This window comes from Mus musculus, chromosome 10 (assembly GCF_000001635.26).
Source record: "Mus musculus strain C57BL/6J chromosome 10, GRCm38.p6 C57BL/6J".
Classification (NCBI taxonomy): Eukaryota; Metazoa; Chordata; class Mammalia; order Rodentia; family Muridae; genus Mus; species Mus musculus.
Window position 1 is genome coordinate 92,380,374 of NC_000076.6, and position 12,872 is coordinate 92,393,245.

A 12,872-nucleotide genomic window follows, 5' to 3' on the forward strand; every position below is an offset into this window, starting at 1 on the left:
AGTAGTGTTGAACATAACAGATTTATTAGGGAACAATAAAATACCTGAAAATCGGATAAGCCTCATAACATTTTAACAAAATTAACACTTCACTCATTTGCAACATACAAGGGCAGGTTCAAAAATGAATGTCAATAAAATTCTGTTCATAAAACATATAAATGCATATGTACAGATAAAATAGGAGACATTATATCAGTGCTTCTCAGCCTTCCTAATGCTGTGACTTTAATATAGGTTCTCATGTTGTGGTGACCCCCAACCATAAATTTATTTTTATTGCCACTTTATAAGTATAATTTCACTACTGTTGTGAATCATAACATAAATATCTGTGCTTTCTGATGAACTTAGGCAACCCCTGTGAAAGGGTTGTTTGAGCCCCCCAAAGGGGTCACAATCTACAAGTTAAGAACCGCTTCATTAGAGTGATCTGATTTTTAAATGAAAATGGCCTTCAGAGATGAGTTCAACCTCCAGACACCACACAAAATAGTCAGGCACATTGGAGTACACTTGCAATTCTAGCGTTGTGGAGGTCGAGTCAAGAGGATGTCTAGGGCTTTATGGTCGGCTAGTCACTAGTCCTTCCTGAATAAACGCATGAGATATTAAAGCATGTATCTGTATGTGTGCACTGTTTCTATGTGCAGATATCAGTCTATATTGACAGTGCATGTGTGTATGAATATGTATGAAGACCATTTCCAGGCAAAGAACATCAAGCCTTTCCTTGGCAGAAAAGAAATAAAACATCAGAGAGCCTCACCGTCACCAACATATCTGTGCGAGGGCATTTTCCGTCTCATGCATCAAATGAAGGCATTCAAATGGAAGCCCAGGTCTTTCTCTGCTGAGGTAGCAGGCGTCTACATTCAGCACAAGTCTTTCTCCGTGAGGTAGGAGACATTTACTTTCCAAACTAGAGAAGCAGCTGAATCTGACTCAGGAAATTTGGAGCAAGATTAACTTAGGCAAAAAACCCAAAACCCAAAAACAAAAAAACAAAACAAAACAACAACAACAAAAACCCAAAAAACAGAAAACAATCCATTTAATTATTTCATAGTAGCAAAATTAAAAGAAAAATATCATATGATAACTAAATAAAACAAAAAAATATGGATAAAATTTAGTGGTTTAAAAAGAATGCCCCCTTTAGGTTTATATGTTTGAATGCTTGGTTCCTTGTTGGAGGAACATTTGGGGCCAAACTACATGGTTTGACCTTTTTGAAGGAGGTGTATCACTTGGGGGGGGTGCTTTAGGGCTTTAAAGTTTCAAAAGACTTGAGCAGAAGCGTTTGATTGGAGGCTTGCTTAGTTTCAGAGGGTGAGTCCGTGACCATCACTGGGGAAACATGGCAGCAGGCAAGCCGGCATGGTACTTGGAACAGTAGCTAAGAGTTTGCCTCTGATTCACAAGCATTAGGCAGAGGGGAGAGCGGGGGGGGGGGGGGACACACACACTCACACACACACACACACACACACACACACGAGAGAGAGAGACAGAGAGAGAGAGAGAGAGAGACAGACAGACAGACACAAACACAGAGAGACAGAGACAGAGAGATGGAGAGAGGGAGAGAGAAAAGGAAAGAGACACAGACAAAGGCAGAGACACAGACACACAAAGAAAGGCAAAGAGAGTGACAGAAACAGAGAAACAGAGAACAGACAGAGAGAAAGAACAAACTGGGAATGGATGGCTTGGGCTGCATGCTTCCTGCCATGATGTTTGTGGACTCCATCCTGCTGAAGTTGTAAGCAAAAATTAAACACTTTCTTTTCTAAGTTACCTTGATCACGATGACTTATCATTGTAATAGAAGAGTAACCAAGATGGTTAACTTTAACTATTAATGCCAAAATAATGCAAAGAAAACTTCTCAACCTATTAAAAATGATCTACAGAAAATCTACAGTTAAGAACATACTGTGTAATAAGGCTCTGGGTAATTTTGTCATCAAGAGCAATGTGAAGCCCATCTTTCATATCCAATACTGTACTGCTAATAAGAACAAACAAAGGGACAAAAGCTTTCTATCAAAGTCAGAAACAGTTTTTGTTCGATTTGGGGTTTGATATTGACAGGTAGCTGTTTCCAAAGAATCTAAAGAACAACTCTTAGAATAAGTACACTTAACAAGTTTTCAGAATACAAGTTCATATATATATGAACACAGTGGGCCAGTGTGATGGCTCAGCTAGGAAAAAAGCTTGCTGCCAGCCAGATGACCTGAGTTCAATTCCAGCCGCCACATCTTGGAAAAAGAGTAATGACTCCCCTAAGTTATATAAATATGTGTGTGTATTAGAGAGACATATATACTCATATATGCATATATGTATGTATGTATGTGTATATATACATATACATATAAAAGTTATATATATATGCATATATATATATACATATAAAAGTTATTTTTTTGGTGTGTGTGTGTGTGTATACACACACACCAAGAAAAAAAACTTTTCAACACCTAGTAAAGTACTATGAAAAACATTAAGAAAAATTTACCAATATCAATATAATACACTAACAAATAATGCTGAGAAAAAACTAGGAAATAACTGAGATAGCAGAATTTACATATTCTTGTTTAAAAGTTGCTTACTTCAATTAAAAATCCCAACCAATCTTTCTATAGGTATTGACAGTCAGTTCTAAGATAAAAATGTGGAAACACACATTAAAATAGCAAAACTATCATTGAAAAGAACAAAGGCAGCTGAGAGTCTTGGAGAACACCTTGAATCCCAGCACTCAAGAGGCAGAGGCAGGTGGATCTCCTGGAGTTCAAGACCAGCTTGGTCTACAAAGCAAGTTCTGGAACAGCCAAGGCTGTTACACATAGAAACACTGTCTCAAAAAATCAGAGAGACAGAGACAGAGAGAGGGAGAGGGAAAAGAGGAGGAGAAGGGAAAAGGGAAGGAGAGGGGAAGGAGAGGGAGGGAGAGGGGCCAGAGAGGAAGTGAGAGGGAGAGGGAGGGGAGACCATAGTGGGAGAAAGAAAGAGAAAGAGAGCATAGTGGGAGAGAGAGAGAGACACACACACACACACACACACACACACACACAGAGAGAGAGAGAGAGAGAGAGAGAGAGAGAGAGAGAGAGCATAGTTGCTCATCCCTCCAGCTCTTAGACACTTCAGCAGGAAGATTGCCTTGACTTCAAAGCCAACATGGTCTACATAATGAGGTCAGGTTAACCTGAGGTACAGAATGAGATTCTTCCTTTAAAAAAAAGAGAAAGCCATAATTAAAAATACAAATATGAATAGAACAAAGTTGAAAAGGTTTCTAACATGAAGACTCACTCTGAGGTTGTGGTGACAATGTGATGTCAGTGCATGGATGGGAACAAGCAGACCCACATGGCAGAATTGAGAATCCAGAGACATCCCATACTCTGTTCAACACACCAATGAGGCAGTTTAATGGAAAATGAGCCTTTTCAGCAAAGTGCTCTGAAACGACCTGATGAATATGGAGGAGGGTGTGAACCTTAGTCCCTCTACCAATAGATTCTGTCGGGATTCTGACAGAATTTTGAATATCTATCAATGAATGTTTGGGTAAGTGTAAAGCTAAAAATACAAACTTTTGAAGTTCAGCATTTTTGAGACATTTGGATAGACAATGATTTCTGAGAGATAAAAAATCATAACCCTGTCTCGAAAAAAATCATTAGCATTGAAAAATTAAGATAAAATATAAGTTTAAAGATAAATGGCATTATCATAATTAAAACTTTCTGCTTCAAAGATTACATCATAAAAATTATGAACAAATGAGAAGTTAACATTATATTGATACAAAAACTAGACCAAGATATTGCTAAACAACAACTAAAACAACAACAAAATGAATACAAGAAGTAAGAAGATTATCAATAAATACTAACAAAAATGAGTACCCCAGTAAAATGGACAAAGGTCTTGAATACATAGATCAGAAACTAGGATATGACAGCTATTCAATATTATTAGACATCAAATATTCAAACTAAAGTCGCAGGGAAATACTATTACGTTCACTCAAAGGTCCACATTGAAAGTACTGCACGCTTCAGCAATTTCCAGGCAGCGGGGCAGCTGAATCAGTTCCACATTGCCAGTGGAGAGCAGTGGGATACCGTGACCTCTTTGAAATCTGTCTTGAAAGTTTCTGAAAATTTAACCACTTGCCTGTTGTATTACACATCCTCTCAGGTCTGACTAGAGAACGGACAAATACAGTAGGCACACACGAGAAATGATTTAAGAATGTAGATAGCCGCCTCATTCAAAGTAGTCCTAGATTAAAATAATCTAGCGCCCAACGACATCCTAATAACCAAGTTGTGATCTGTTCACAAGAATACTGCTACTGAGGAAAGAAAAGGGGCACAGCGGGCCAGTGTGATGGCTCAGCTAGGAAAAGAGCTTGCTGCCAGCCTGATGACCTGAGTTCAATTCCAGCCTCCACATCTTGAAAAGAGAGTAATGACTCCCCCAAGTTTTCCTTTGATGTTCATATGCACATGGTGGCATGGGCCTCACCCCAGAAGTACACACACACACACACACACACACACACACACACACACACACACACACATACAATAAAATATTGAAAACGCATAATTCCTGTATATAAAACTTACAAATCTCAGAATCTTTGGGCAGAATGAAGAACAGTGGACAGACATGAAGGCAGACCCTACATTCTATGATTTGGTTGATATGAATTTGTACGTAAGAAGAAAAATAACCTAATGCTATAATGGGATACTAATTGTCTTCAGGGGAGTCACAGAACTGATAAGAAAGGATACAGAGATGCTTCCTGGGGTCATGGGAGTGATGGCCTTGATGCAGGTGTGGGCATAACTGTTTATAAGATATGAGAATTTTCAGAGTATATGAATGACAGGTTTTTTTTAAATGATCTTAAGTTTGCATCCATTGGGTTCAGCTATATTCTAAGAATTAGTCCCAGACATTTCACCATTTAAACCCTATCTCCTCCAGCCTCCGTCATTTATTTTGGTTTCTTAATCCCCTTTGCTGCTCATGTCAAAAACTCAGATGTCTTTTCAGTCCTTCCACCTTTCTTTTCTCCACCCTACTGGTCTACCCCCAAGATGGCTCTATCACTTTGCTTATGCAGGTCTTAGTACAAACTCCAAATGTAGATCTGCGATGCCATAAGCCTGTAACAAGCCTTACCAAAGAGTCTGTGTGCTAGAGAAACTTCACCTGGCCACAAGTTATAGTATTGTTGGCTTTTATTTTAAGGCTAGTAATTTAACAATTTATCATAAGGTGTTTTTAAAAAGAAATAATCACAAAATAGGGTAATATATTGATACCATCCTTCAGGGCTGAGAGTGCAGAGGGAGAGTTTTGAGAATATATGATTCGGGCCTCTGACATTTTGGACTTGAGATGACACTGACATGTCTAGAGGGGAAAGGACCTATGAGCACTGTGCACATGGCTCTGCAGAAGCAGGCAGAGAAGTCTGGCTTAAGTAAATGGATTTAGAAGCCATTGTATTATGAGAGAAATCCCACCCTGGTGGACTTGCTTGAAGAAAGCATGGATGCCAGGAGACACAGAGATTGTTGAAGAGGGATGTAAGAACTGGTGCTTCTGTGGCTAAGTAGGATAGAATCTATTTGTAGACCTTCACCAAAAACCTAATGTGGGTAATTCTTTCTTTTCCCATGTGTTAGTTCTAGTTAACCTTCAAGTTCCCCAGATGGCCTGCTGTTGAAGGTGGCAGAGACCCTGTCTACTTCAGTCTCCAAGTGAACATCTGGACAGAGACTCAGCTCCAGTATTGACTCTTGGAACGAAGTGACTTCGCATAAGAAAGAACATCTTGTTATATCACTAAAAGTCGGGGACATTTGTCACACTATCAGTGTCAGTATCTAAACTTAAATATTCCCTGCTCAATATAAACAACAGTATACTTATAATTTTTTTTTACAGAAATGATTCCACATAGTCATATACTTAAGAAAGTTCTAATATGAATAATGTTAGGGAAGAGTTGGTCCAGACTTTATGTTTCAAAAGAGGTAGGTTAAACATTTTACCAAAGCACCCACTGCATACCTAAATGAAAGTCCCCCCAGAAATTGATAGTGCCACTAGATATGAACACCAAGAAAGACTAGACAGAGTGAATATGATTCTTTAATTGACCTACACATTCGCCTTGAAATAGAAGCAAGGAAAAGCTAAGACGGTAAATAAGTAGTCTGGTCTTTTACTGTTTTAGCATTTTCCAGCTGCTCAGAGTTCTCTGCACTTCTCTGCTGGTTTAGATCATGGCCCTTGCAAAATAAGTTTTGTGTTTGGGGTCCGATTTCACAAATGTAAACAGTTATTTGAAAGTAGTTAAATTTATTTAATATTCAAGAGCTGCTTAATCAAATGCCATCTATACAAATATCTGGCACTATATTCTATCTCGGGAGTGTAACAGTGAGTAGTAGCTCCTGCCCTTGACAGAGAAGTCAGATTGATGTATAATACAACATTGTAACATAAAAGAACACAATACAGCGTGATATAGTAATATAAAACAATGACATGAGTTAACCTAGACATAAGAGAAAACTATTGGTGTACCAAAAACGAAACAACTATTTGATTTTATTGGTTTTTTTAACTGAATATCATATAAGATCTTGCACAACTCGAAGGCTATTCATTAATCAGCTAGGAATAAAACATGAGAAGATAGTAAAGAAGTCTTTCATATATAATTCCCCATCAAAACCATCGCATTAATGGTACCCAGTGGCATGGATAAATTTTCACTTTTGAACAACAAAAAATGATAAACGATATAAGAGGCGTTTTATCAGCAATATACAAAGGAAGATCCAAACTCCAGGGTTGAAACACTTGTGGCTTCCAGTAGTTTCCCTTACACCAGAGAGAGGTGATGAATTTCTGTACTTTGTCTATTGTTGGGAGAGAAAAAAAATAATAGAATCTTGGAGATGGAAAGGACCTTAGAGATCACCTAATCCAGCAAGATGAATAAACTTTTCTTTTCCATGGCCAATAAACTGGCAGAACGTGATGAATCCGAGTCCTCTGAGTTATAGATGCTCTGATGAATAGAGACGGCCGTGGTTCAGCCTAAAACACAGGAGTTTCTCCACACCACACAAAAATAAACTTTTTCCATATACAAAGTCAATTTAAGTTAGGTGCCTTTCATCACTTGTATGAATATAAAATCAATGGGAGAGGGAGAGAAAAATATACACCTTGAGAGGAAAATGGATGAGCATTTAGTCGGTTTCCCTGTGGGGCTGTAACAGGTATTGAATGTTGCAATTTCCTTCTTACTCTGTTTTTTAAAAGAAATTATTCTCCAAGATGACTGTGACATATTTTCAAGAAGCAGCGATGAAATGCATTTAAGAAACAAGAATTCCTCAGTAGTTGACATCATTTGTCTGATCAGCAGACATTGATCAGATTTTAAAAACTATTTCTGAAATGTCTAGCTTAGAGGGAAACCAGTTTCATAGAGGCTGAGTCAAGTTCACCCAATATACTCAAACATGGCTTTTATCACACCTAATCTCTCTCTCTCTCTCTCCCTCTCTCTCTCTCTCTGTGTGTGTGTGTGTGTGTGTGTATGTGTGTGTATGTGTGTGTGTGTGTGTGTGTGTGTGTGTGTGTGTGTGTGTGTGTGTGTGTGTGTGTGTGTGTGTGTGTGTGTGTGTGTGTGTGTGTGTGTGTGTGTGTGTGTGTGTGTGTGTGTGTGTGTGTGTGTGTGTGTGTGTGTGTGTGTGTGTGTGTGTGTGTGTGTGTGTGTGTGTGTGTGTGTGTGTGTGTGTGTGTGTGTGTGTGTGTGTGTGTGTGTGTGTGTGTGTGTGTGGTGGTGTGTGTGTGTGTGTGTGTGTGTGTGTGTGTGTGTGTGTGTGTGTGTGTGTGTGTGTGTGTGTGTGTGTGTGTGTGTGTGTGTGTGTGTGTGTGTGTGTGTGTGTGTGTGTGTGTGTGTGTGTGTGTGTGTGTGTGTGTTCTGTCTGTCTTCTACTGTCTTCAGTCTATCTTCTGTCTCTCCCCAGAAGGGGCTTTTGGATGCAGATGATCACCGTTTCTTCCTCTTCCCCAAAACTTCTTATTGCTTTGGTTATATATGCGATCAGGGAACTTTTTTCTTAGTGCAATTTCATATAGAACTCAGAAATACAAATTATCAAATCATTTATTAATTAAAAAAGATTTACAGGGGCTGGAGAGAGAGATGACTCGGGTTAGCAGTGTGCACTTCCTTTGCAGAAAACCTGAGTTTGGATTTCATCACCCACTTGAGGTGGTTCACAAGTACCTGTGACTCCCTCCAGCTTTAAGATTCCAAGGGATCCAACAGCCTCTGCTAGACTCTGTGGACACCTGCACTTACACATGAACACACCCCACACACGTACACGTATCCACATAACCAAAAATAAAATAAAGGTTTCTAAAAGTACTTACATGCTTTTCTTCTGGATATAAAGTTCATAAAGAAATAGTCTACGAACAAAAAATAAACCTTAGAGTAAAAATATAACAAAGAAGATGCAGACCCCAAATATCTCCAAATCAAAAAGAACCTATCCCTAAATAGATGAGACAAATGCACATAAATTTATTACTATAAAATATTCTCTGCACTATTTATAGAATTAGGTAGTTAACTATATTCTGCAAAAACTATGCCTTCACTATATTTTGGTTGTGTTAATAACCATTGTCCTTACTTTTTAAATTTAATGCCTCAGACTAGAGGGAGGGTATTAGCTATCCATTCTATGTCTGGTGGTTTGCTAACTACCTCTTCTTAGACACCCCCTCTTTGTATTTTTGGTGGGTTGTACTATTTTTCTGTCGGCAGGCAGACTTGCAAATCGCCCTATAAATTGCTTTTATAACTAGAGCTCTGAGGGAGGATTCAACAAGGTTTTCCTGTGTGTAATTACCAAATTGGAGATTAGCCAAATTCTCAGCCCTGTAACCCTTATACTGGTGAACGGAACTGTCTGGTTGTTAATAGTCACAGCCACTCAACATCCTGATATTTAGAAATCCTTAGAAAGAGACTTGATGGTCCCTGAAATAAAGCCATGGCAGATCACAAGAGAGGCAGCATTTCCATGGAGCACCCCCCATGGGACCTGAGGAAGGGCTCGCTCGGAGCTAACAATATAGCAGTGCCTATTCAAAGTCGCCTGGCTTTGCATCCAAGGTGCTTACCAACTGAATGCTGGAGCAGATGTGTATGCCTTTGAATTGCCTCCAAACTCATTTTGGTGGGCAATTCCAAACCTTTCACACGGCTTTATTCTTTGCCTGCTCTGTGTGTTGTTCTTCTTCCTTTTCAATGATGGCGATGTTAGCAGAGCAGCTGTCTGGGAGCAGGAAAATGACCCAAGTTGTCAACATGTGCTCTGATGGTTTTTCCACAGTGAATACGTTTGATTAGTTATAAGGGACATCTATTGACACTGCTTGTTGTCATTTGCCACTCCCTTTTTTCTTTAATTCATAGACTGATTCTCTCCTGTTTGTCTCCTCTGGTTGTATTGTCTGCAGCTGGCCTTTATTGAGATCTGAGCACATTGGGTTGTGACAGGTTTTCAACTATATTGTTATTTATCAAACGTATTTTAGGAGTTATTTTGTGTGTGTGTGTCTGTGTGCACGAGTGTGCATGTGCATGTGCATACATGTGTGTAGATGCGCACATAGAGGCCAGGGCTGTCAGATCCCTGGAGCTATAGGTGATTACTAGCTACCAGACATGAGTGTTAGGAACGAAGCTCTGGTCCTTTCTACAAGACAGGCAAGAGCTCTTACCCACTGAGTTACTTCCCTGAACTCTTGATTTACAATTTTTTCATATCAAAAGGATACCACTGGCCTGGAGGTCTATCAGCAAGGAATAGAGTCAGCATAGCCTGGTGGTAAGTAATAGAATATGAATTCGGGGTTTGAACCTGGCTCTGGCAGTCAACCAAGAGCTCTGTGACCTTGATCAAGTTGCTTAACTCCTCACTCTAAGAATTTCCATAAAACAGATATATAAAATGCTTTCTCTCTGTGTGTCTGTCTCTCTCTCTCTGTGTGTCTCTGTATCTCTCTGTTTTTCTACCTCTCTGTGTGTGTCTTTGTCTGTCTGTCTGTCTCTCTGTTTCTGTATGTCTGTCTGTCTCTCTCTCTCTTTTATACACACACACACACACACACACACATATACAATAAAATTTGGAAGTACTTTTAAAATAATATTTGTTCAACATGATATGCTCTGGTAGAGTTGCTGAAGAAATTGCAGTACTGGTCACTGCCACTAAAAGTATCAATACATAGGTAGGAACATGGGTCAGTCAGTAGGATACTTGCTATCCAGTCATGAAGACCCAAGATTGGATCTCCATGTAAAAGTCCAGCTCTGTAGCATACACATGTAATCCCAGCACTGGAGAGACAGACAGGAAGATACAAGTGACTTGCTGGCTACTCAATTCAGCCAAAAGAGTGAACTCTGGGTTCAGAGAGAGACCCTTTCCCCTCCATAAAATAAAAGTGGACCACAAATACATCAGCATGCATTCATATACACACATGTAAACAGAGCAGTGGGTATATCAGTATGCATACATGTACACACATGTAAACAGAACAGGGGGTAGAGGATGAGCATTTATAGTAGATATTATAATGGGCTTCAGGATTCTCTAAAGGAATTTGGCTCTGCTGTCTTGGGTGAATATTATCCTGGGGGAGGGAGGGATTATTCAATCTCCTCAGAAAGAATGTGAAGATTCAGAGCAATATAAAGAAATTGTTCCCAGAAAGAAGAAGACAGCACATTTGCTTATTTCCAGAAAGGTAACAGTGATGTCCATGCAACATAGCAGGAAAAGCAAAGTTAGAACTGGCTAGCTTCACCTCCCTTCACCAAACATGCATTCTTAAATTCTAAGTCAGGTACCTAGACCAGGAGATGAGCATCTGTGAACATCAGAGGGTGAAGAGCAACAGCATCTTCATTTTACTACCAATTTGGTGCAATATACAATAGGTCCTCATGGATAATATTCACATAAAGACAGATGGGCTAATTGAATGAATGAATGAATGAATGAATCAATCAATCAATTAGCAAATACATGAAGCGACATGAAGCTAATATATGTAACTTCAATCAGTCAGTAAAGCATGACATCCTTATATCTAATATAGAGAAACAGAAAAATGGCAACATCCCGAGAGATGTTCATAGCTAGGGAGATTCTCACATCATCATGCCTAAAGGGACTCTAGCAACTAGTCTTGTCAAACCTCCATGCGTAATCCCCCATGGGATTGGGATCTCAGGCTCCCTAGCTCCCCTTGTGTCTCTGTTATGGTCCACATTCTGCTAAATCAGTGCCTAGGATGGACACAGGGAACACTCAACAGTCTCTGTAATGACTTGGATTTTAAAATGTCACAAATCCTTTGGAAGTCAGAAGCTTGAACATATTCCAGAAAGCTGTGACAAGTAATTAGGCCCAGGAAGAAGAAATAGCACAAACCCCACTTATGAGTGCTATACTACATAGCAGAAAGATCATCCAGAATTCATACTCTGTACATTCCTCACAACCATCCTATGGTGACTTCAATGGTGGCCCACATTGACACTGTGCAAGTGATCCTATTTGGGAAAAAAAGTTCATTTTCAGAGGTAATTAAGTTGTGGGTGTAGAAACAAGATAATTCCAGGTGAGGGAAAATAAACTCTAAAACCAAGGAGAATAGTAGAATAAATGAGAATAACCAAAAATAAATGGGAGTAAATGAGGACCTGTAGGGGTGAGGTGATGTGAGCATTCAGACTTAACTGATGTGTCGACAAGTGATGGAGACACATCCAGAAGCCAGAGAATGCATAGAGTGGATTTCTCTCAGAGCATCCACAAAGAACTGACCTCAATTTAAGATATTTCAGACTTACAAATCTATGGGAGAATACATTTCCAATCTCTCAAATCATAAAATTTGTGACACATCACTACTTGCCTAGAAAACTAAGGTAGATTTTTTTTCTTTGCCTAGCTAATAAGACCAAAATACAAAATATGATGTTTACTGAGAATTCTATCATTGGCGATCACTTGTATGTGTAACATGACTCAGTCATGTTATCAATGTTCTTCTGGCCTTGTGAGGCTCCTGACATAACTGAGAAATAATGAAGAGACGTCAATCTGCAATATAGCAAGTGTGGCAAATGTCACACAGGGAGAGGAAGCAAGCTGTGGAAGGTTAGGCATACTATTTTAGTTTTCTAAGTTTACGGCAGAGTCCTCTGCATAGGAGGCACTTGTGCAAAGACCTGAAAGTGTGAAAAGGATTAATGATAGAATATGGTGGATGTGCATTTCATGTGGAAAGATTCTGAGGAGAGAGATGGGTTAGTCATTTGAGGAGCAGGACAGTGAGGATGGACGTAAGCATGGCAGTACACAATGAGTGACATGGTCAGGGTGAAAGCTGAGGATGGGAAGGAAAGATGTATGGGGTGGTTTAGATGTTATACGCACCAAGTTAAACAGAATTCTCGGGAGAGGGGAAAATATCACAATATGTTTAAAAGCATCATTCTTTGGAAGGCAGTATGAGTCACTGAGTGGTACAGTGCTTGTCTAGTACAAAGCCCTCGATCAGTGGTACAGAGTTTGCCTAGCATGTGCAAAGCCCTATACAGATCCTTATCACTGTCAATAACAATAACAGAAGTAACTCTGGATCTGTGTATACAAAATGCATCACAGGGACTAGGGTAGAGCTTAATTCATATAGAACTT

The 12,872-nt window shown here is 39.4% G+C and overlaps 1 long non-coding RNA gene across 1 annotated transcript in view; it reads right to left on the bottom strand.

The window, feature by feature from the left end:
- Positions 1-9,284: 9,284 nt before the first annotated feature.
- Gm40738 overlaps positions 9,285-12,872 on the bottom strand; it is an 81,536-nt gene continuing 77,948 nt past the window's right edge. Inside the window, exon 3 of the long non-coding RNA XR_871949.1 lies at positions 9,285-9,425. This is a non-coding gene — a long non-coding RNA (predicted gene, 40738). The remainder of the gene's footprint in view (positions 9,426-12,872) is intronic.